This window comes from Mustela nivalis (assembly GCF_964662115.1).
Source record: "Mustela nivalis genome assembly, chromosome: 13".
Taxonomy (NCBI): domain Eukaryota; kingdom Metazoa; phylum Chordata; class Mammalia; order Carnivora; family Mustelidae; genus Mustela; species Mustela nivalis.
In genome coordinates this window covers 42,700,994-42,726,002 of record NC_139032.1, presented here as the reverse complement: position 1 = coordinate 42,726,002, position 25,009 = coordinate 42,700,994, and the positions used below count along the sequence as shown (strand labels likewise).

Here is a 25,009-nt window from a genome sequence, read left to right as displayed (position 1 = left end):
AGTGTGCAAGAGGGTCAGAGGGAGAAGCAGACTCCCCACTGATCAGGGAGCCCAACGTGGGACTTGATCCCAGGACTCCAGGATCATGACCTGAGCCGAAGGCAGACACTTAACCAACTGAGCCTCCCACTTGTCCCCAGTGAGTGCTTTTTTAAAATGAAACGGAAGTTAAAAGAAAGGAGCAATTAGTTGGTTGGTCATAGTTCCCATGCCCCACCCCCCCCCCGCCAACCCTGGTGACATGGATAGTCCCCACTCTTGTGGATAATGGAGCTGTGGATCTTGAACAGTTCTCATGGGAGAAGGTCTTTAAAAGGACAGTTGGGATACTCTGTGAGTAGACCCTGTCTCCTTCTTCTCCAGATTTGCTCTTGTCTCTTCATGCCCTAGCAGCACAGACCAGCTTGTAGTTGTCTGCTGATTTGGTGGTGTTTCCCATCATTGAGCATTCTCCCATGTTGACCACCTTCTTCCCTATGCCTCATCCTACCAAAAAGTTGTCCTTTTTTCCGGAAGTCTTACTCTCTTTTTAAAAAAATTTTTTTAATTTTAATTTTTTAAAAAGATTTTATTTATTTATTTGACGGACAGAGATCACAAGTAGGCAGAGAGGCAGGCAGAGAGAGAGAGAGGGGGAAGCAGGCTCCCGCCAAGCAGAGAGCCCAATGTGGGGCTTGATCCCAGGACCCTGGGATGATGTCCTGAGCTGAAGGCAAAGGCTTTAACCCACTGAGCCACCCAGGTGCCCCCATTGAAGTTTTTCAAAGCCTCAGATGAGCTAGTGCCTTTTCTCTATTTCTCTGGAATGTTCTCTGTGGATTTCTAAACACCTAGACAGCACATCAAAATCATTAATATCAAAAGCTTGTAATTCCCTCTCTTTATATTTGTTCAAACCTGAACACAGACTCAATGCTAGGCCATGGTAATTGGTTAATAAATATTTGCCAATAGAGTCCATACCAGCACTCTCAGAAATCATAGAATGAAAAAGTTTGAATATTTCCTTAACAATAAATCCTCCCGATTTCTGGGTGTGATACTAAGTTCTGTATTATAAGAGTATGGTTGTTAATCTAGTTATTTCTGCCATATTGCAACCTGGATTAGCATATTAGCATATTAGATTTGCTCTGTTGCATTGACCCTATTATAGTATCGTACTACCAGGGACCCTGGATTGGGTTCTGCAAGGCAGCTTGCTGTGTTTGCGGTTGAAGGAATGGTGTTTCAGTGGTGGACATGGGCTTTCACTTTATGGGAGTGCTCTGGTAATTAGAAGTGCTATTTAAAGGTATTATTTTAATTAGAAAGGTAAAGATTAAGATCTCTGGTTTGTTAATTTTTGAAGTTTGAATTAACAAAGGCTAGTGTGTAGCTCAAATTATGAAAATGTACTTTTGTGAAATTGAGGCTGGAGGACATAGTAAATATAGTACTTGTCTTTATTTTTTTAAAGGTTTATTTTAGAGAGAGAAAGAGAGAGAGCGAGAGAGCATGCACAAGTGGGTGTGGGGAGGGGCAGAGAGAAAGGGAGAGAAGCCGATTCCCTGCTGAATGGGGAGCCAGATATGGGGCTTGACACCATGACCTGGACATTATGACCTGAGCCGAAATCAAGAGCCAGATGCCTAATCAGCGAAGCCACCCAGGTGTCCCTACTACTTGTCTTTAGATTTAACGAAGAATATACATACATACATATGATAAATGTAGGTTTTAAATAATTATTCAAAGAAACACAATTTAAAAAAAGATTTTATTTATTTGAGAGAGAGAGCAGCAGAGTATGAGTGAGAAGAGAGAGGAGCAGGCTCCCGGCTAAGCAGGGAGCTTGATGTGGGGCTCAGTCGTAGGATCCTGGGATCATGACCTGAGCCAAAAGCAGACCTTTACCCGAATAAGCCACCCAGGTACCCTAAGAAACCCATTTTTTTTTAAGAAAAACTTCACACATTTTTTAGTACATAGTCTTGAAGTAGAACTACTATGAGGACCAGAAGTCTAGTTATTTGATTTCTTAATCATCAGATTTATCACTCTAGAAATAAAGCCTCTAAACTTATTATTTTTACATGTAATTTATATATGCTAAATAAATGAAATTTAGAAAATGGAGTTTAACAACAATGAAACCATTGCCAGTAGTTCTGTCCACATAGGTGTTAATCATTTCAGGGTAATTTGTCCTTTTTCTTGCATTCATTTTAAAACGTAACTGTTTAATAAGCTGCTTTTTGATTATCAATATATTGTAATTATCTCTCTGTATCATGAAATTAATTACTATGAGTTTAATGGTTTTAGAGTAATTTTATCATGTTTGGCTCAACTATATTAGTTCTTTCTTGATAGATTTCATTATGTAATTTCATAATCAGTTTTGGGTTGTTTCCTTCTTAGACTAGCATTCTTCATTAGATTTAATATGAAGTAAGAGTGCTATAAACTAGTCATTTTTAAAACTATGCCTTATTTCTTTATCAGTGTACTGTTTTTCAAATCCACATTTTAGTGAATATCTGAAAAGTCTTATTCTTCATGCTTTAGTATATGTCCATGTTTGCTCTTTCCCCAATATTGTATGGTGCTTTCAATACTTTTGTCTAGCTTGATCTAACCATATGAATCCGTGTTACTTCTAGACTCAGCCTGAGCACTTACCCTTGTCCATCCCATCCCTGAAGTCCCCTAAACACAGGCACAGCAAAATTCACACAGAGGGTATTTAAACCCTTTCACGGGCCCAGGTTTTCACTATTAATGCAGTGAATCTTCTGATCATTATTTAAGTATTTCATTGATGATAGCTTCAATAAAAACAAAAGTTATTCATAGAACTGCATCATAAACAGAAAGAAAAGATGTGTTAATATGACTTTCATAGTAGGTTTTACTGGATGAAGCATCTTTATAATATAAGCTTAGAATAATTTGTTTGGCTAAATTAATTGATAAAAGGCAAACATTAAAAGCATACCATCATTTTAGTCCTTATGTGTGATTGCCCTGCATTTAAAACACTTGCCCCCCCCCCCCAAAAATAAAAATAAAAATAAAAACACCACTTTTTTCCTGACTGAAACTTTGGAAAAGCCAGGAATGACAACTCTAGGTATTTCTTTTTCTCAGAGCAAGACTGAAATGGTCCTTGTGCGCTACATAAAGCTACTGATCACTTGATAATGTTGGTAAAAGTTTATTAGATATTGCCTTCACACACTATAAAGGTTAAAAAATCCTACCACTTACACTTACATTTCTAAATGAATACTGCTGGACTTTCTTTCCCTTTCACAGTAATGTTTATCCATTTGAATGTTGTTTCACAGAAAGGAAAAGTTCATTTGTGTAAAAATATCTGGGGCTTGCCAGGGAATTTTTTCAGAATGCTCTGTGGTTGCAAATGAAGCTTATTGTTGTAGAAACGGCAGGTTTGAATTTTTGTAGTAGCTTGTGGCATAAGTTGATAATCTGCGAATTGTTCTGAGTGTGCGTGTGTGTGTGTGTGTGTGTGTTCATGTGCATTCATCAGCCTGTCTGTAAGTAGATGGATCTCTTGCTGTTCCTCCTCCTGCCTCCTGTCTCCCTTTAGATACACGGAGATGCACGCTCTTTAGTCTCCAGGCGAGTCCCAAGAGATGCACAGTAGAGGATGGATGTGGGAGAAAAGTGTATTTTTTTTTAAATTTCTCGTGGCATTCCACAGGACACAGTGACAGTACTTCCTAAAAACTTTAAGTTTTTTTGGATTTGTAGATTTTGTCTCTACCTCTAAAATTTTTTGAAACTTTTTCCGCACAAGATGGCTGGCACGTTGTGGGGACAGAGCAGAGACACAGAACAGAGACAAAGCCGCTCTGAGAAGGCAGACACACTTCTATTGCTTGTGGTTTTTCAATACAGCTGCTTTCTGACGGGCCGGCTTGTTCTACGCTGGTCCCACTGCCAGAGCAAGACTGTCACACAGCTGGTAGTACTTACTGTACTTGCGGGAAAGTATGTGATTCATTAGTTGGAACCGTATGTTTTTCACCAGTTCTGGTCATGTTTTTGTTAGGATGTGGTAAAAACATAAGCAGGGGGTGAAGGGACAATGGAAACATGTGACTTGTTAAGGATTGGCCCCAACCCATTATTAGCTAAATTGTACGCCATAAAATGTCCTCTGTACCTCATAAGACAAATGACTTAATTTTTTATCCCTCAGTTGAGGTCATTTAGTCATAAGTAGTAAAAATTATCAACACTGAACTCTTTTTCTCTTTTTCTTTTCTGTAAAGTATTATGATCCGTTTAAACCCCAAATTATAATAGGAAGAGAAGTCATGCAAGTAAAAGACATTAATTTGCTGAAAAATGCCCATGACGGGTGAAGAACTTTAACTGGAGTGAACTCTTGCTACTGATAAAATATGAGTATGGTATTACAGCTAATAGGAAACATTTCTAATACTACAGGGTGTGAGGAGAACAATAAATGGGAGTTCCTTTGTCTACACACAACCAAACAGACTGAAGTTGTATGGCTGGATGAATGAGGACTCGTCTTTCTCGTAATGTTGGTGTCATTAATGGGCTTGCATCATGGTATCTGAGATGGTCAGTCCTGGTATCGTGCATGACTGTTGGTGTGAGTTGTGTGTTGAGTGTTGGCCTGTGATCATGTAGTTTTTAAGCTTGTGAATATATTACAACTGCACAGTCCTAAGCCAGCATCAGAAAAATGAATGCATCTTTGCTCTGTTGTGTTCTCTTTGCATAGGTGTTTTCTTAACATGTGCTTTCCTCTACTTCATTTAAGAGCCAGGGACGCTTTTTCTTTGTCCCCACCCTTAGAAACCCATTATTCTGATCTGTGACATTTTGGAAAGTCTCTCTAGGTAAAATATTGTCAGAGTATGCCTCTACCCTCTGACTTTGTGTTTCAGCTCTTTTAAAGAGTTCTGCACCATTCAGCTTCAGCACATAGACTTCTGCAGTTGCTGGACTCTGCAGAATTAGAACCAGGTCTGTCTCTGACAATTAGCTCAACTGGCTGCAGCATAAATAAAGGAATGCACTCAGGGGCTGTAGTCTGTGACACGGTTTAACAGAGCGTAAAAAGGTGCATCTGTTCTGTGCCCAGATTCAGTCGCCTCACTGTCACTGGGAAGTTATCGACACGGAGACATGCCCGCGCTGTTTGGTAAACAAGCGGCAGGTATTAAATTAACCGGGCTGTGAGTGTGCAAAAGTGCTGCTTTATTAAAAGCCCTGCCATCCCGGCTCACTGCTGGGTCACAGACAGTCGCTGGAGTATCTATTAAGATGACTCATGGCACCAGATACTTCCATACTCTGTCCCCTTCCAGAGAGGACCATTGACCTTTGACAGCCTGAGGGCGGGTGGGAGGATGAAGGAGAGAGAAAAACAGAAGGAAGGGTGTGTATGGGCGCTTGCCTCTTGTGGTGGGAGGGGAAGCAAGGGGACGGTGAACCCTGGCCAACCTAGAGCCAGGTTTTAGCTTAAATTGTGTGGCGGAATCCAGAACCAGATTGTGTCCAGGTTTTTGTTTTTGTTTGTTTTTCCTGACTCTGTGCCTCTCCCCTCCTCATGGCTGCTACTTGATTTGAATCTGAAGTAATGAGGAGATAAGTGTGTGATCACAGTTGTTCTCTCTCTCGCTATGTTGGGTAGACAGCAAACATCTTGTCACACACTTCCAGGTAATACAGTTCCCTTTTGTTATGTTCTCTAAGCATTTACTTGCCTTTGCCTTCAATATTTCTAATGGAAAAAAAGCACGTTTTTAAGACTTTTTGCTTTCACTTAGCAATGTAATGATTTCTAAAGTTTGTTTTGCTTCCAGCTTCCTGAATGCTTCACTGAGGGTTATGTGTAGTTGTGTACATTGGTATGTTGATATGTTCTTCATTTTCATGGTCTTACAATCTTGGGCAATCTGCTTAGGTCTGTAGGCAAACATAACAAGATAATTTTCAGTATACACATCTGTGCAAAAGAGACTGTTATTTCTGAAATTTTCCTGTTCCCCTCCTGGTTGTGTTTCTTTTTAGGGCCCCAACTAGCTCCTCATCCATTAGAAGATGATGTAATGCCAGTGGGATCTAGCCCCACGCAGCTTGAATTAAAATGATTCCAGTTGGTGATACTCGAATGGGAATGACCAGAAGGTGTGATGCATTCAACACTGTATTTGAAGTGCTCACCTTGGAAATCTCTCCCCTGGCTGTTGAGGCCCTTTGGTCCTCATCCTGGAGATCTTACAGCCACACCTGCATTCCTGCTGTCCAGACCTATCTTTTATTGCTTGTTCTCTTTCTATAGTCATGTCTGGGTGGAGGAGTGAGGGGGCGGAGAGGAAGCATCCTTTCTCATTGTTTGCTCAGAAGGAGAGGGTTGGACAGGAGTGTATTCCACTATCTGGAGAGTGGTGATACCTCAGAATCTCTTTATCTTTGTAACATCTTTGCTGTATGAAGTTTAATAAGCCAGCTGTGCAGTTTTTTAAAAGCCAGTAGATTCCATTTTTCATTTGCTTTCCACCCCCTTTGCTCTGAGCTTTCACTCCCTATTTCCTTATTTCCACCCCTCCCCCCTAGCCCCTTTTCTCTATCTCAGGGGAGTTCCCTGAGTAGCAAGACTGAAAAAGAGCCGAGGTTTATGTTAGAAGAAATTAAGGTTAATGATCATTGGCTCATTTTCATATTCTGTGGGTGTGGATGGAGGAGTAATCAGTGCAGGTGGCCCTGCCAGTTGGGAGTTTTTCTTTGTCATCAAGAAAATAAGGAGAGTGCAGGGATTGAATTACCACAACTATTTCAGGACTAAACATATTTCATTTCCCGATCGGGTCTGGTTTAAGGACACAAAGCTGACATTAATTTTATCCAAAGAAAGCACAGCAATTTTTTCCCCCTGTTTTATAATTTGACTGAATGCATAGGGTGGCTGCATGTTCAAATTTAATTCTAGTATAATCTTACAAATAATACTCTGAAAAGCAAAGAGGTTTTGATTCAGTTTGACAGTTTATGTTTCTGTGCCCAATTACCACTTAGTTATTGAATGCTAAAGAGCTGCTTTCTAAAATGTGCACGCGGACTATACCAATTGGCTTCCCAGCTGTCTGCTATTACAGGAGAGGTGCTCCCTTCTAACTTTTTAAAGGATGTACACATTTAAAGCAGTTATGTTTAGCTAGCAAAGGAAGTGGGGGATTTGGTTAGGAAGTGCTTGCCGGCCTTGAAAAACTATCTTGTGTGCATTCTGATTTCAGCCACACAAAGACCATTCTTTAAAGAAATATTTTTTGGGGATTTAAAGAAAAAAACTTAACCTACCCAAATGAACTAGGGGAAATAACCCTGACTTTAAAAAAGTGTAACTTCTATTTGGTACCATTTCTTAAATTCTTTATGGGTGTTTAATGCCACGAATGGAGCTTTCTACAAGGCAGGGATTCTGATTGAAGATATGGAAAAGGAAGATTTAAAAGCTGACCAGAGACAATAAAAGTCATTGAGAACGAGTGTCAACACTAGCCATGCATGCATGGTGGGTTTTGCTTTCTTAGCAGAATGCAGCAGGCAGCTCGAGTGACCTGATTTGTTTTTAAAGCACAAGGTTTATTTGGCTGTTACACTGTGAGTATAATATTAATGATACTAATGTAAAATTAACTTTTATGTTGCGTGAGCACTTTTTCTTGACTCCCCTTTAAAATTACAGGTATATCTCGTCATAGTGAGCATTTATATAACTCTGTATAAGCCATAGAAGGTTTGGTATGGTCAAGTAGTTTTACGGGTCTATGTCAGACAAGTACAAGTAAAGGTGGGTTTTGGTTTTCATATCGCTGTTGTATGAACCCACATGCTACTGAACATTCACTGTATGCCCATTAATATGAGTTCTTCATCTGGATTTATAATAATGTGAAGAGACCATTCTCAAACATTTCAAGGGCAAGAATGTTTTAGTGGTTTCTGGAAGCTTCTTGGCTGCAAAGAAGTAAGATTTTTTTAACATGGCAGTAAAGAGTTTTAATTAGTATTTTAAAGTATTTTAAAAAGATATTTGGTTTATCAAGAAGGTGTCAGCTAGGCAAATAAAATGTACTACTGAATGAAATGATCTCTTGAAATCATGTGGTTGGGACACCTCAGTGGCTCATTCAGTTAAGTGTCTGCCTTCAGCTCAAGTCTTAATCCCAGGGTCCTGGGATTAATACCCCACATAGGCTTCTTCCTCAGCAGGGATCCTGCTTCTCCCTCCACCTGCTGCTCCCCCTGATTGTGCTTGCTCACACTCTCTCTCTCTCTGACAAATAAATAATCTTTAAAAACAAACAAACAAAAAAAGAAATCCTGTGGTTTCCAAGTTTAACATTTAAGCAAGTCTTGTTATTTGTTTTAAGAAACATTAAACAAAGGTACAAGAAGACCCTGTAAATCATTTTCTAAGATGATGTCCTTCCCTGTTTCTTGCTTTGCTTTTCACCAAATGCTTTTCATCTTGTATACTAGTGGTAGAGCTCAAAATGGGCTTTACTTTGATTTTCTCAAAGGCTTTTGGTAAGAACCATTCGCATTATGGCCCACATACAGCTGGTATTAGCCAAGAAAAGAGCAGCTATGAATTAATTCACCCTCACTTTAGTATTTATCTGTTAAGCATTAGGAATAATTGTAAAATCAAGTAATTTAATGTTTTTTTTTTAACATACAAGTTTATTTGCAGTCAAAGTTTTATTTATATATTTTTGAAATCAGCTCTACAGTTAGCTTATAATGTTGAAAATTTAAAAATGGTCTATTGAAATGCTTTACAGAGTGTGGTTGCTTAAACCATTCAGACAGTTTTCTCTGCAGACTCCTAAGCTTTGGCCACACCATACTAACTTTTCATTTGCACCTATCTGCCCGAGCTGTTTACTTTGATCTTTCATTCCTGGAAAAAATTTCCACATTTTGTGCTTTCCTCCCATCAGATACATAGAATGTAACAGAATTCACTGATAGCTCTCTTTTGCTAACTATGTGTTAGATTTTAAACTCATTACGCCAGGAAATAACTCAATCTGGTACAATATTCTCTCTCTCTCTTTCTCTCTGTCTCTCTCTAGTTGTAACTCATGACTCCTGTATGTTACACTTTCAGTTTCTTATGGCAGACTTGACTACTTCTGTGGTGTTTACTGGAATATATCGATAAGTGAGGGGTGTGTGTGTGTGCAGGCATGTTTTAAATACACAATAACATACTCCAACAAGGCTCTCAGTGAGCCAGGATGTGGGGTTTAGTTTCACCATCATTTTGGTAAAAATGCATGTATTAAACAGATACTGATTTTCTGTCCTACATTTAATCTCCTCCTCCTGCTTTCCATTTCCTTTCTCTGATTCAGGCAGTGTACTGATTCAGATTCTCAACATAACCTGTAAAATGAAATGTTTATTCCTATCAAGGAACTTAGAGAATGAAGTTGTTCATCATGCCTTAATAGCAGAGAAATAATAGTGTGTAATTGAGGATTTAAATTGTTGCCTGAAATTGTGTTTTAGATTCTTCATCCTTAGCCCTGTTTAAGTCACATAACAGCAACACTTAATACAAGTCGTGGAAGCAACAAGCTCCTAAAAATATCCTTCCTCGGAGCCTGGCCACCCAAGAACTGTGTGAGGAGGTGTTTCATGAATTATCACAAAGTTAGTAATAACTGATGAGATCTGTGCAGCTATTGCTTCAAAAATTGTACCTCCAAGAGGGATCAGCCACACCTTGTAATTTAAGGTATACCTCCTAGGATTTAGTTAGAGAAACTACTAAAGCTTTTCTGAGGTTTTTTAGGGGATATCTGCTTTGGTAGCCCTCTTACCAGATGAATCTGAACTCACAGAACAAGTAGCTCAGTTCATTCCTTTATAAATCCATATCTATCCAGGACATAGATATTTTTTACTTTATATATCATCTGAGTTATTAGTCACTATGGTACTCACTATTAATAAGTTTGCAGACATTAAAAATATTATGCAAATCATTCTAAAAAACTTTAGTTAAAAAAAAATGACCAGAGGGTTGGGCACCTAGGTGCTGCTGTCACTAGGGCATCCAAATCTTGGTTTAGGCTCAGTCTTGATCTCAGGATTGTGAGATTGAGCCTCTCATAAGTTTCTCCCCCCCTCCCCCCGCCCCTTACCTGGTTCTCTCTCCCTCTCTCTCAAATAAGATTAGATTTATTTATTTATTTATAAAACAAAGATTTATTTATTTGAACGAGAGAGAGCAGGGGAGGGGGCAGAGGGAGATGGATAAACAGACTCTGTGCTGAGCTCAGACCCAGCATGGGGCTTGATCCCAGGACCCTCAGATCGTGACCTGAGGTAACATCAAGACTTAGGCACTTAACCGACTGAGCCACGTAGGCACCCTATAAAGAAATCTTAAAAAAAAAAAAAAATCACCAGAATGAGCTGTATGTTCTTAAATTAATTAAATAATGAATAAAACCCTTTCCTATTACATGTTCTTCATTGCGTCTTTATTTTTTTTTTAAAGATTTATTTATTTATTTGACAGAGAGAAATCACAAGTAGTTGGAGAGGCAGGCAGAGAGAGAGAGAGAGAGGAGGAAGCAGGCTGCCTGCTGAGCAGAGAGCCCGATGTGGGACTTGATCCCAGGACCTGAGCCGAAGGCAGCGGCTTAACCCACTGAGCCACCCAGGCGCCCCTTCATTGCGTCTTTAGAGCAGGCCCAAATGAAAATGGACCTGGGCTTTAGAAATGGAAGTCTGAAAAATAAGTAAATAAAATTTTATAAATTTTGGAGCTTTAAAATTTTGAATCTGTAACCTTTATTTCCTTCCCTCTCATCTGAAAATGTGGAGGCTCAGAAGGCTAAGAAAGAAGACCATGGTCAAATAACCAATAATAGACTGAAAAGGACAAGAGTCCTGGGGTCTAGACGAGCACCACCCAATACTTTACATACAATTTTAAATTTTCTAGTAGCCACATTACAAAAGTAAAAAGAAACAGGTGAGCTTGATTTTTTTTTTTCTTTCAAAGATTTTATTTATTTATCAGAGAGGGGGGAGAGAGCGAGCACAGGCAGACAGAATGGCAGGCAGAGGCAGAGGGAGAAGCAGGCTCCCTGCTGAGCAAGGAGCCCGATGTGGGACTCAATCTCAGGACGCTGGGATCATGACCTGAGCCGAAGGCAGCTGCTTAACCAACTGAGCCACCCAGGCGTCCCAGGTGAGCTTGATTTTAATAGTATATATTATTTAACCCAGTGTATCAAAAACTATCATGTCCATGTGTAGTGCATATAGACATATGTAATTATTATGAATACTTATCAAGACATTTTACATTCATCTTTTCATATTGTTCGAAATCCAGTGTCTGTTTTACATTTAGAGCACATCTCAATTTGGACTAGCCACGTCATGTGCTTAGTGTCCACATATGGCTGGTGGTTACTATACTAGAGATCATAGGTGTAGATAAACCCAGTCCAATTTTCTTTGCAGCACAGCAGTATAATAGCTCAAAAGGACTGACTTGGATTTTTAAAGTCACTATTTTCGTTAATTTAGGCGAGCTGGTGTCTTTGACATATAATTGAAAAAGTAACTGAAACTTGGGGTAAGAAGTCTTTGATAGAAGCACATTTGTTCAGGAATCCTCTTTTTCATCAGCGGTTTTGATTCCTTGGTAAATAAATGCTTAGTGATATGCCAAACAGGTAAATATTTTCAAGTTGTTTGTTGACTTTCTTACTTCTTCACTTCACCCCCTATGAAGCCATGCTATCTCAGTTTGCTAACCACAGACATGTTACAGGCAGTGTTGTGGGAGAAGATAATGTCTCCCTCTGTTTCTCCCTTTGGAGGTTGAAGGCAGCGTAGCCTGGCGCTGCCCCGAGCTGAGGCTGTCCGCCATCTGTGTAAGGAATTCACAATCCCAGACAAAAGAAATTGGCAAAGTCTTCCCTCTGTCTGTTCTCCAGATCCTCAAGATAGCCATAAAACACCTGGACAAAATCAGCAGGTGATGGCAAGGGAAAGAGAATGATCAGTCACAGGCGTTGTTGAATCCTTTGAACATTACTTATGGCCTGGACACTGCTGTCACCAGGCACAGTTTGATCTTGGGTAAGTTTTCTGGAAGAGCTTCATTCCCTGGCTCTGTGACAACAGCAGAACCAGATAACACTGTGGATGGGGGAGAGACGAGGAAGGCAGAGGCTTCCCTGCCTCAAGGTATAGCAGTTCCAGTGGTATTACCTCGATGTGTGTAAGAACATCCTCCAGAAGCAGTCCCATCACCAGATGCACAGAGTGTGCTGTTTAGGTCAGTGTTCTTACTGTAAACCTGCTAGAGGAGTTAAAATACCCTCTGGTCTACTTACAGTAATTGATAAAGTATTTTCAGAATATAAGGGCTTGATTGGCATCGTTCACATCCTATGTTTTTAATCCATTTTCTGCTTTAAAATCCGTTTTCTGAACTTACACTGAAAACAAGAGAGTTGGCATGATATCATTGGTAGGCTTTTAAAAAAAATCTTTTGTTGTGATGGGCCGCACATATCCATACACAACTTCCACAACAACGTGTGTCTATAGGACTTCTCCGAAAGTTTTTGTTAGAACAAGGGTGACTGTAACACTAAAACCCTCAAAAGAGCCACCTAAACTTAATCTGTTCAGCATACTCACTTTTCGTCACCTGCCTTACTTTTGGTTTGACATATCCACAGGATTCAGTAGATAGTACGACATCATTTGAATTACCTGATTTTTTCCGTGACAGTGTTACGGGCCAGCTGCATTGCAATATCATGGAGTTTTGTAGAGAAGGGGCATGTTTCTAATGGACCAGGAATTAGGCTATAAAGAAATGGCAATAGAGGGTCTAAGGAAAGTCCTTTAGCTATTACCTTTTCATCAGGAAGAGTTAGGATTTAATATGGTGGTATTTGGCTTTGTTTGCTGCTGCCAGTTTTCAGGGTCCTCTTTTAGCTGTGATCTTTATTTCCAGGGCAGAAGCTGTGCTGTTTAATTCAGAATTATCCTCTCTCCCTTTGGCTCTGTCTACAAATGTAACCCTTTTTCATATAAATGGCGTCAAGCTTCATTGAATTTAGCTCTGTCTTGTTAAGTACATTAATGCTATGTTCTGTCATTCATTACAGGAGAATTAGTTGTCTATTACAAAGTGGGGGTTTTTGTTTGGAGCCTGATCTTCATGGGAAGAAGGCAACACGTGGTTTAATTTCTGAAGTGCACTGAGTACTGGACTTACTTATTTGGAACTTGTATACAACTGAAAACGTCATGCAAAAATGCTGCTTCTACCATTGGGAGGCCCACCTTATTTTAAGCAAGAAAACCTAAAAGAGAACACTTATCACCTTCCTTTTTAAAAATCCCCTCTCACCCATGTATTTTGACACATTTTTTGGTGATCTATACAGCGTCGTCCTTAGAGCGTGTTACAGAAAGTGTTAATATCTTAGAGCAGCAATAATAATAATCCTTTTACTCAGAGTAATCATGTGCTAATCCGCTGGTAAGTCAAAAGTATTAGATCATTTGAAATTCATTGTGTCAACTCCGTTGAAATAACTGGTATGGTGCTATAAACATTTAGAGAAAGGGAGTCTTTGAACCCAAATAATAATGTCAAATAGTTTGTTAGTGTTACATGCTCATGTTTAAGGGTTTCATAAGCTCAACCCATGGACAAGAGCATTTCAGTTTACATCAGTGTGTAATATATTATTTTAACTGAAGGTTTATTTTTATTTTCTTATTTGTGGAAAGTTTCTTTTCCTCTGGCACTTATAGACTGGATTTTTATGTTATAGTTTTCACCCTGCAATCACAGGGAGATTGGTGTTCCAGGAGGCCTTTCTTATTTCTTTTTAAGAAAACTATTCCTGTTTTCCTGAAGTATTGTGTTGGGGTTGAATATTCTCCTGTCCCTCTCTTTTCTTCTCAGATTCTTGGAAAGAGCACTGATGGTGTAATAGTAATTTTCCTGTGAATATTTTAACTGGGACATTTGGTTTCATGATTCTTCTTTTGTCCCCCCATGAAAGCCACCCCTCCCTTTCAAATTTTGTAATTATTCTCTTTCCCTCTTGCTGCGGCCGCAGTTGATCTACCTTTTTAAGATAGCATTTTTTGCATTGCTTCACTTTTACAAAGTTAAGAATTTTGGTGACTCAAATTTGTTGCCATGTTAGTAGTATAATATTTTTTTAAAAGATTATTTATTTATTTATTTGACAGACAGAGATCACAAGTAGGCAGAGAGACAGAGAGAGAGGGAAGCAGGCTCCCTGCTGAGCAGAGGGCCTGATGCGGGGCTCAGTCCCAGGACCCTGGGATCATGACCATAACCGAAGGCAGAGGGTTTAACCCACTGAGCCACCCAGGTGCCCCAGTAGTTAAATATTTTTGATGATAAACCGTTCTTTCTTCTTTCCTGAAAATCAGTTGAGTTTTGAGAGAGTGCCTCTTTCGCCAGAGCTTTAAGACTAAATGAGCCTGCAACTACTGTTCTCTGACTTTATGAGATCGGCCAACTATTGACTGTAGAAGGCATCGTATTAGAGCTTCACAAAGTACCAGCTGAATTTATTGGTTTTTTAGGAATGCATAACTTAAGTAATTGAACAGTAAAGGTTCATGTAGAAGGGAGTAATTAATATCCATCCTTTCTCTACCTCATGTTCTTATTCTTTGCTTCAGCTTGACCTTTGATTTATAGTTTTGGAAGAATTTGTAGAGTTTATTAAGTATTTTAATATGAAATTCACCTCCTTTTTGATATTGAAATTTATAGATCTTTCCTACTGATTGCATTCTGTAAATAAGGAGAACCCCCTGAACATCATATTGGATGCCATGTCTCAAGTCCACTGCCATGTTCCTGGTGGCTTTCCTCCTGTCGGGCCATCCCGTGAACTGACTTTGATAATGAAAGTTTTATCTCAAAGAAAGCTTTCTCTGTGCTATTATAGCATGAACCAAAATCTACGTAGAATGGCTCTAGTGCTTAAATTTGGCCAGAGAAAGAAGTTGTTAAATGCAATCTGAGCATTTTAGGCATGCCCCATCTCAGAGAACAAGGCCAGGTGGTCTGGTTTAAATCACAGAGACAGTATGGCGAACCAGAAGGCCCCAGTCATCTTAGAGGTCACATGGCAGGGAAGGATTGGTCATGACAGTCCCCAGGGCATTGATTGGCCTCACTGATAGTGTAGTGATACACTAATATGGGACTGGGGATAATTGATAGGATTCCCACAAGCAAATCTGGCTAGAGGGCTGCATGTCTTTAAAGTTGGTAGCCTTGGAAACTGCCTTTGGTTACTGACACTTCACTTTAGAGATTAGTTCAGGAATGGTTTGACTGGCACTACTGGACAAAGGTAGCATGGCCCAGTGACAAAAAGCATGGACCCCAGAGCCAGGTTTGAATTCTGTATCTACCATTTGCACAAGTTGTGAGGCATTCAACGGTTAACTGAAGTCTCTGTCCCCCAAGTTCTTATCTGTGAAATGGATATAATAATACCTATATCCTACATAGTTTAAATAAATTGTGAGGATTGAATGAATTTATAATGCCTAAAACAGTGCCTGAAATATAACAAGTACTATGTATGTGTTTAAGTCATGAGATAAAACCGGGTGCTGGGAACTGTTAGTGCTTTAGAGAACTGCTAGTGAATCCCTGGAACCTGACCCTTCATTAACTCAAAGGTTTTAGTAATCTTTGTGCCTGCCACAAAGACCATACATTTGTGCTATGTACTCCGAAGCTCCTAGAGATGACTTCACTTTTTTTCCTTCATCCATAGGTGAAACTTGGGAGGGGTTGTATATGTATATGTAAAGCATATTGTGAGAGTACCTTGGGTGAATGTGGGCTGAGTGAACTCCATGTTGATTGAGAAAGAGAGCTGTTTTCATAACCCTTTTTATATTGTTATGCTTTGCCTTTTTTTTTTTTTTTTTTAAATAAGATTGTGAGAGAGAGGGATAGAGAAAGCACAAGCTGGCCCAGGAATGGGTCGGGGAGGCAGAGGGAGAAGGAAAAAAGCAGACTCCCTGCTCAGCAGGGAGCCTGACATGGGGCTGGATCCCAGGACTCTGAGATTATGACCTGAGCTGAAAGCAGATGCTTGACCTACTGAGCCACTCAAGTGCCCCTCTTTCTTTCTTCCCTTCCCTTCCCTTCCTTGAATGAGAGAGGATGGGACGAGAGAAGGGGGCAGAGGGAGAGGGAGAATGAAAATGTTAAGCAGGTTGTGCCCCCAGTACAGAGCCAGACAAGGGGTTTGATCTCACGGCTCGGAGCTCATGACCCGAGCTGCTATAAAGAGTTGGACACTTAACTGACTGAGCCACCCAGGTGCCCCTGCTTTGCTTTTTTTTGACTGAAACATAATTTAATTTGTCATAGAAGGATGTTTTTTCGTTGCATTTTTTAAAAACCAAAATGATTAACTTTCAATTTACATCTTGCCAAGAAGCTATATCTAACCATCAATTTTGGGCCAAAAGCAGCAGGTCTTTGTTTTTTATTCTTTAAGTATTTTGGGGAGGTTTTCCTTGTTAATCCTCAAAACATTCATCTGTGTTGTATCTTCTTTCCTTTTTGGTTACAAAATAAGTAATCTCATTTGTAGTGCAGTGTCAAGGTTAAAATGAACTTGAAGATAGACCATGAAATTTACATTATCAATGATCATCATGATCTTATATTAATTTTCATATTCTCAAATTTGCTATATGGTTGTCTGAATAGCTACTACAGATTTGCCAACACTATGACTTAAGCCTTTCACAGTTACCTGCTGTCATGCACTAACTGAGTTTTATATTATTTGTGGCAACTGTTTATTATATGGTCACTCAAAGATACAGTAATACTTGCACAAATGGAAGTGGGGACAGAATGATTCAAATCAGGAAGAAAGAAATGGTAGGGAGAACCACTTAAAATTTTCACGTGTGCCCAAGGAGGATCTCTTTAATATAGTTAAGAGAACATTAACTGGCCGTGGTTGCCAGATTCGCCAACTTAATTGGAGTTTTCTTGGTATAATACAGTTGGGACAAATGTGACTGTTGAGCTCATCAGGCTTGGTTTTACGTCCTACTTTTTCATTGACCAGCTGTGAGTCCTTGGCTGAGCCCTTGAATCTCTTTGACCTTTGAGTTCCTTATCTGTAAAATGGAGATAATAATAGGATCCGTCCAGCTCAGTCATGATAAAAATTAAATTCATGTATGTTAAAGTATTTACATGAATGTAAAATATTTAGCCTAGTACTTGACACATAGCCAGAGCTTGAGAAGTATCTTTAAGATTGCTTGCATTAGGAATATCGAGACAGTTAACCTAACTTACTTCCTGTTTTGAAGATGAGCCGTGTAGACTCACTCTTTCAAACGTCATTCCTATGTTCAGGAGCAAATAGTGCCTGGGTTGGGGCACCATAGTGTGTCAACAGAGCTTCTTTTGAGGGTAGGGATAAAAGCAGAAAGTACTTTTTATACTCCACAAATTAGAATAGTAAAGCCATTTACATTGATTAGGTTGAATTCTTTGGACTTTCCTTTAGGAATAAATGAACAGTTTTCCAAGTGGTTTTGTTAGCTTTTTAAAATTAAGGCCATCACAGTGAGCTGAATTTGGTCCTGAAGCAGAGATACATTGATTTGTGCTGTGGTTTGGGAAGCTGAAATGAATAAGACACCATCCTTACTAATAAAAAGTTCACACATTTATATTTTGGAAGGGTTTCCAAGTTTTGACCAATGGCCAACTATTTCTCTTAGGATTTCATTCATTGAAATCCCAGGGTGTGTTCCCACCCCCACCCCACCCCCAGTATTTTTTTCTTGAAGTTTGTGACAGTTAAATTCAACATGTTTGGGTTTTAGTTCTGAACATTATATAGACAAATTATATATATAATTTTATATTATTATTTTTAATGGGGCCACTGTAATTTGGTTTTGAGCTTTATTTCATTAGGTTTGGCTCTGGAAGCAAATGAACCAGGAATCGGGATTTGTTTTCATTAGTCTTTGTTTCTTTGGGGGCAGTTTTCCATAAAGTACTATTCCTTGTGTGGCTGTTACTTCTCTGTTGTTGTTAAGCCACATGTCACATGATGTCATCTAGACCATTTGAAATACACAGTCTATCTGGAAACAGACATCTCAGAAAATTTTGCAATCCTGCATGACACATCCAAATGACAATCATACTTGTCACCTTTCCTTCTTGGAAACCCCGGGGAGTTGTCATAGTCTGCTGTCCTAGTTGCCAAGAATTCCTCACATAGATGGAGGGACATTCAGGGATGCAGGAGATCCTAAACAGCCGTGGGAAGCCTGGGAGCCTCCCCTTGCATTTGCCTGTTGTCACTTAAATAAAAGGTAGCAAGCCGAACCCCTTGGACAGAACACAGGGAATCAAGGAAACAGAAGGTAAAAGCTCATCTCCTTTTCCAGAAGAGCTCTATGTGTTGTTTTTGCATTAAGTACCTGTTCTGAGGAGTCTGAGTAGTGGTAGTGGAATGTTCCACACCCTATTGCCACCACCGATTTTGAACAACACATGGCAATTGGAGCTGCCTTTCTCTTTGATTTCATTTTTCTTTTAAACTTCACATTTGCTAAGGGAATATTTTCTTGGATTGCACACATAATAATGGAAGCTTCTCTTGGCCTTCTCTTGGCACACTGTCAGCATAATGGTCAGTAAGTTTGTGGGTTCCTAATTATTTCTTTAATGTAGTTAATTTTTTCTTTACTGTGTGTTCTGCATTTTTAAGTTGAAAACTACATAGATTACATTCTTAATATATTACAGTCTTAATATATTCTGGCACAATACATGTATAGTTCTGCTAATTATTCCTCTGCAGGGAAATTGTCAATGTTCTCTGTGGTTCAAAATTTAAAATAAAGTTTTCTGGCTATCTTTTATTTTGGTTAAATTTGTTTTTCAGACTGCCTTTCTAACTTTACATCCGTAGGTATCCTCTTTTCTAAAACTCACATGGTCTTTGAGTGAGCTCATGCTGTCCTACAGCCATTAGGAGAACTCGCCCATTTTCTTGGGTGATCTTCTTTCTCCATCTTGGCTTGCTGAATTCAGTTAAATAGCTTTTTCATGGTGCTGACGGCCCAGCACTGTGCTACGTGTGGGGGTGATGCCAAGTCAAACAAGACACGGTCTCTGACCTCAAGGACCTTCGAGTCCAGTGCCTCTTGAAAGCCTATCCATCTTCCAAACCACCTCCTTCACTAAGCCTTTTCTCATTACCTCAGAAGAGGTAGTTTCTCTCCCCTGAACCCTAAAGCATTTTGTTTATGCCTCTCTTGTCACATTGATCACATTCTACTTTATAGTATAGTTATTTGTGGTCAGGTTTATCTCCCTACTCAGTTGTAAATTCCTTGAGGACCTATTTATGTTTACAGGTCAGAGTTTAGAATTCTGCTTTCCACATAGTAGGTGTTTGATAAATATTTAGTGAGTCAGCGGAGCCCTGAGAATAGAAATTCTGTAGAGAATAGGATTGGTGAGGGGATCTCGTCGTATTTTAATATTTTGTACTTATTCAGCATGGTTGAGGGAATCTAATTTTCAAATCCTTGTGTATTACAAGGAAGGTAAAGAGAAATACAAATGCCTAGTTCTCTACATTTGATAGGAGAAAGGTGGCTGGACCAGGGGGTGGTAGGAGACTGTTTAATGTGTACAGTATTATATCATGAGGCAGATGCTTAATTTCAGGAAACAGCCTAATGAATATGAACACTTGGAAAATTAGTTGTCCATTTCATTAATTGTTTATTTGTGAATGAAAGGGGCTAGTCAGCCTGGACAATTGCTTGGTTTCTGGAAATCGGTATACTAAACTATCTCCAGATGTGGGGAGTAAGAACGACATCCACATTTTATTGCGTATAACACTTTGCACAATTCACAATTTGAGCTTGGGCTTTTTTTTTTTTTTTTTTTTTGCTTCTGTTTCTAGCACTTCATTTTATTTTAGTGTTAGATCCCTGTTCTCTTTTTCATCTCCTGCAATTAACTATTAAAATAATTAAAAGGAAACATTTGGTAATGTGTGTTTATTAAAGTTCTGTGGTCTAGATAGAAGAAAGAGGCTAGATTATTTTTGGTATGGAGAAATAATGTTTTTCCTTGAGCTGTTATTTCTTTGGGAGATATTTATGTGATAAATGTGTAAGAATTTTGAAAACTTTTAGTTAAGTCAACAATTGTTCCTTTTTTCTGCAGGTAGAATATTTAAAATTGACTTAATTGTTATTTCAGAGATTTGAAACATGCTTAGTAAAACTTGGATGACATAGCTTCACAATGCTGCTCTTATAAGTTATTCTATATTGACTAAATGCAAACAAACTGTAGGATTCTTGCCTTAATAGAGTATGAAGTGAGACTTTATTCACCTTGAAATGTGTTTTGGTCTTTATGAAGTTATTTAAACAATAACCCTGACATCACTTGAGTGCCTTACTCCCTTACCCTCTGTGCAACAAGTGTCCTAAATCCCCTTCTTAGAAGCTGCTTGGGAAGTTGGGTTTTGATGGATAACCACTCAAAAATAACATCGGACTGGTGTCTAGGGTTAGATTTTTAAATGTCACTTAAAAATGACATTTGTGCCATAGTTCACTTTACAGTTATTTTCCAGATAATTCAAAAATACTAGAAAAATCCTTCTAGTCCCAGAAGACTGTACAGTGAGCCTTTCTCTTCATCTGCAGGTCGTAGAGGAAGCTCTGGCTGGACCCTTTGGTGGCTAATTTAAAGTATCTGGCAGGACGATTGATAGCGCCTTTTCTTTGTATTGTGACAAATATATTTCGGCTGCAGTTTATTAACATAATTCAGCACAACCACAGACATATTGTACATATTAGAGCATAGAATTAGAACCATTTTTTGCACATCACAGTCTTCTCTCACTTGTACTTTTTTTTTTTTTTTTTTTGACAAGGATCTGGATAATTGCTTCAACAAATGAACTGCTGTGTTCATTCTGTTTCTATAATTTCATAAATTGTTTTCAGGCTAAAACCAAGCAAGCTTTCACTGAGTTAATATAAGGAACCACAGTGTAATTACAGGAGCTGTATTATTAAAAACTATGACAGAAATGGCAGCCTAACTGACAGCTACTTTCTCCTTGCTTTATCACAACAAATTAAATATCTCTTTTAAGTGTCAGTAAGCAACAGAGTCAGCGATACATACATCATCTTGAAAATGGGTATGCACTTACAACTAATTATTTTAAGTGTGTGCGTGCCGGGGTGCCCGGGGAAAGACGCCATGCACGTGTGGTCTCCTGAATGTTGGCATTCTTGAACTCTGAGGCAATGAAAGGTGAAATACTTTGGATTGGAATGCAAGATAAGTTGGCCACAGAGTATGACTGTTGAGAGCCGAGGAAACTTTTTTCAAGTGGATGTCCTATCATTTTCATTAATTCCATTTAAATTCTGTTGAAGAAACTGCTTAAAGATCCCTCTTTCTGTTTCAGTTCACAGATCCGTATAACCCTGATAAATTATTGTCATTTAAGTGTTTTGTCAGTTTCTCATGAGACTCTTACCCCTTCAATCTCATATCTGTAGTCTACTTTTTCTTCCCATACATAAATTGTTGAGAACTTCAGATTCCTTCTGGGGATATTTAGGAAAAATGTTACTCATTGGCCATTCTTTTCAAGTTTTAGTGAATCTAATTATAGTCGCGCATCTGGCAGGCATGAAAACCATTAGATGAGCAAAGAGGGCTCCCAAATGCCACTCCATGAGTGTAATTTAAAATGCTTCAGATGCAGCATATCCTTGTTCAGTTGCATTATTAGGGACAACCTCTTGTACTGTAACCCTTCTGGTTGCAGTTACATGGTGTGTTGAATCCTTGCCACTCTTTCCCCCTCCCTCACCATTATGCTGTGTGATGTCTATATCATGTTGCTGGGCGTTTCCGATGGAATTGAGTGGTATATATATTATGTTTACCTAGAATATGTATGAAATAGAAATGATTTGGTATTAAGGGATAAAATAGAGGTTGACTCATCTTCTTATGAGCCTGTCATCCTCAAATATATACAGCTTAAGTGACTGAATGGAAAGCAGGGAACAATAAAAATAAAACAAAGCCAAATCTATTTTTTATCCCTCTCCATTCAGTCAAGACTGAGGAACCGGATGGGGTGGTTGTGGGGGGATGCTTATCTTCCTGGGAGTCCTGCAGAAAATACCTTTTTCTACATTAGGCTGAATTAAGAACCAAAACAGAAAGTGCCCAATGGCATAAATTCTGTTAAGTTGCATTCTCTGGCTGCAGCTTTGCAGTCCAGGTACCCAGACTTTATAGCCATGTATATATATTACATATATGTTTATTACCCGTAACACAAGGGAAGAAACAGGAGACTTTGTCCCATTTCTCTAAAGACATAAGATTAAAGCTCTGTCTTGTTCTTGGGAGGCTGTACCTGGTTTGTGCCCTGATTCTGTATCCTCCTGTTCAGCTTGTCTTCCAGTTGAGTTCCTAATATTTTGCCTTGGAGTAGCTCAAGCTTACTTTTCACCTTTAGACCTTTAGGCTCCTACTTCATTTCTCTTGGTGAAACTGTCTCTTTCTCTAAAAGACTGGGTTTCGGGACACATTCTCTGTGCATATAGCACCCTGTGTTTATCCCACTGTGCTTTAAATAACTCATTTACTTACCTTGCAGGCTGAATTTCTTGAGGGTACTGTCTGTCTTACAGTATCTTCATTTGCAGTTCCTGGCACAGAGTGGACACTCAGAAAATATTTGTTTAACTAATGACTTCATTTCTGAAACTTTTACTATAAAAGCTCTTTGACCCCATGAATAGTGGCTCTGAAAGGTCCCCTGGGGTGCCGTTTTTTCCAGCCAATCAGTGAATAGACTCAGCCCAGCCTGTACATCAGACAGCCTCTCAGTCCATAGCCTGCACTGAGCATCGTCATTTCACAGGACAGTGTTCTAGGCACCAGGGACACAAATAGAATTCCCCGTCCTTGACCATGTAGACTACATTTCGGTTGAAGGTGTGTGATATTTAGGAAGCATAAGGACATGATAAAAGCTAGTACATTGTTAAATAAACCTAGAGCTTTGAGGAAATCTGGAGCGTATTCCAACTCACTCATTGTCGTAGAAGAAGTGGAAGTAGAGTTTGGCTTTTGCCTCTTTCAAGTTTCACATGCTAGCAAACAACAGATTTGTAAGTGATAACTCAGTGTTTTAGGTCTCCCTGACTCTTTCCCGCATCACATCAGCTTCCAGATGAAGTAGGCAGGGCATATTGACACGTATAAATGCCATGTCTGGAAGCTGCATATTGTTTAGATCGGAAACATTTCCTTTCAGTGCTTATTTTGTCTAAGATAAGGATTAGTCAACCTAAGTGTTTTCATTTACTGTTTACCTTGGGTTTGGCTCTGTGTGAGGCTCTAGACAAATGGTCTATAACATATATAAAATCCCCAGGTAGAAAGTAGTATCATTCTCTTGTTGGCAAGTGAAGAATTGGAGGCACAGGGAAGATCCACACCTTGTACACGGTTACACGGTAAGTTGAGGCGTGCCATTAGGAAAGTGGAGGATAAGGGCAGATTGAGTTAATCACAGCTTTCCACTCTTCTCTTCCCTGCCTTCCCCTGGTATGAATCAGTTGCCTGAACTTTCTTTTTTCTTTCTTTCTTTCTTTTTTTTTTTAATAAGATTTTTATTTATTTATTTGACAGAGGGAGATCACAAGTAGGCAGAGAGGCAGGCAGAGAGAGAGGAAGGGAAGCAGGCTCCCTGCTGAGCAGAGAGCCCAATGTGGGGCTCGATCCCAGGACCCCGGGATCATGACCTGAGCCTAAGCCAGAGCCTTAACCCACTGAGCCACCTAGGCACCCCTGCCTGAACTTTCTTAAAGTTTTGTTCACACAGCGCATGGTGGACACTGTGGGCAGTGTGGCTGCCAATCCCATCATGGGGCTTTTGGAAACCAGGGAGTAGATAATGGTAGTAAGAATAAGTTGGGAGTACCAGGAACCCTGTCTCCTTATTTAAAAACTGCTTACATACTGATGTTCATGGGAGCCAGATGTCATTTCCTTGTTTTGTGACTTTATTTGAAAGTGTCAATTTTTGTTAGTTTATAAGTTAGATCACTAGACTATTATGGGGCTTTCCATAGGGACGGCAGCTGCCTTGAAAGGGTAGGAAAGCATTGTATTTGCTATTAAGGAGGCTTAAAAAGAACGTCCTCTGAAAATGAAAGCATCCTTGTAACATAAGTATATGTACTGTGCTGTGTTCCAGGAGAGTTGTTAGCTTCTCTGTATATAATTTTTAACAAGATTAGTAAGGTAGGATAACCAAAAGCACTGTCTCGTTATTTTTTGCCTTGAACGTGTATTCCATAAGAATATAATAAAATTGTTTATTCATCTCTAAGTGTAACCTTTTTCCCAGCTCTCTATGTTCAGTTCTGAGTGACCTGTCAAGGTTGAAACAGAAAAAAAACAAAAGTTAAAATGATTATGACCAGGTTTATAATTGTGGAGTAGGTCCTGTGTTGTTTTTAAATGTACCTCATAGGAACAGCACCCTGTTTTCTCTGTACTCTCTTAGGTTTGCTTCCATCCATCTTTGTTTTCTGAAGTTTTTTTCCTCTGAGGTTTCGTTTTACTTTTATCAAAGTGAATCCCTTTTTAAAAATTGAATACCTATTTATTTCCACCTCTCATCCATTCTTCACAGTCTGTTATGTGGGTTTTTTTTTTCTTTTTCAAATTGTTACTACCCTTCAAAGAAAAGCCCTTTATTTAAAAAATATTTTTTTCCATTCTCTCAAACTTTTGTCCTCTGCACATTTCTTC

General features: G+C 39.1%; 1 protein-coding gene across 12 annotated transcripts in view; it reads left to right on the top strand.

The window, feature by feature from the left end:
- BNC2 (basonuclin zinc finger protein 2) overlaps window positions 1-25,009 on the top strand; it is a 423,723-nt gene that overhangs the window by 223,320 nt on the left and 175,394 nt on the right. The window contains exon 1 of one of the 12 annotated variants that reach the window (XM_082695073.1): window positions 7,374-7,650. The exons of 10 other annotated variants lie outside the window; for them this stretch is intronic. The gene's annotated coding sequence lies outside the window, so the exon portion shown is untranslated. Of the gene's footprint in view, window positions 1-7,373; window positions 7,651-11,988; window positions 12,169-25,009 lie in introns of those variants that run through there. One more of the 12 variants, XM_082695072.1, reaches the window with a different exon arrangement.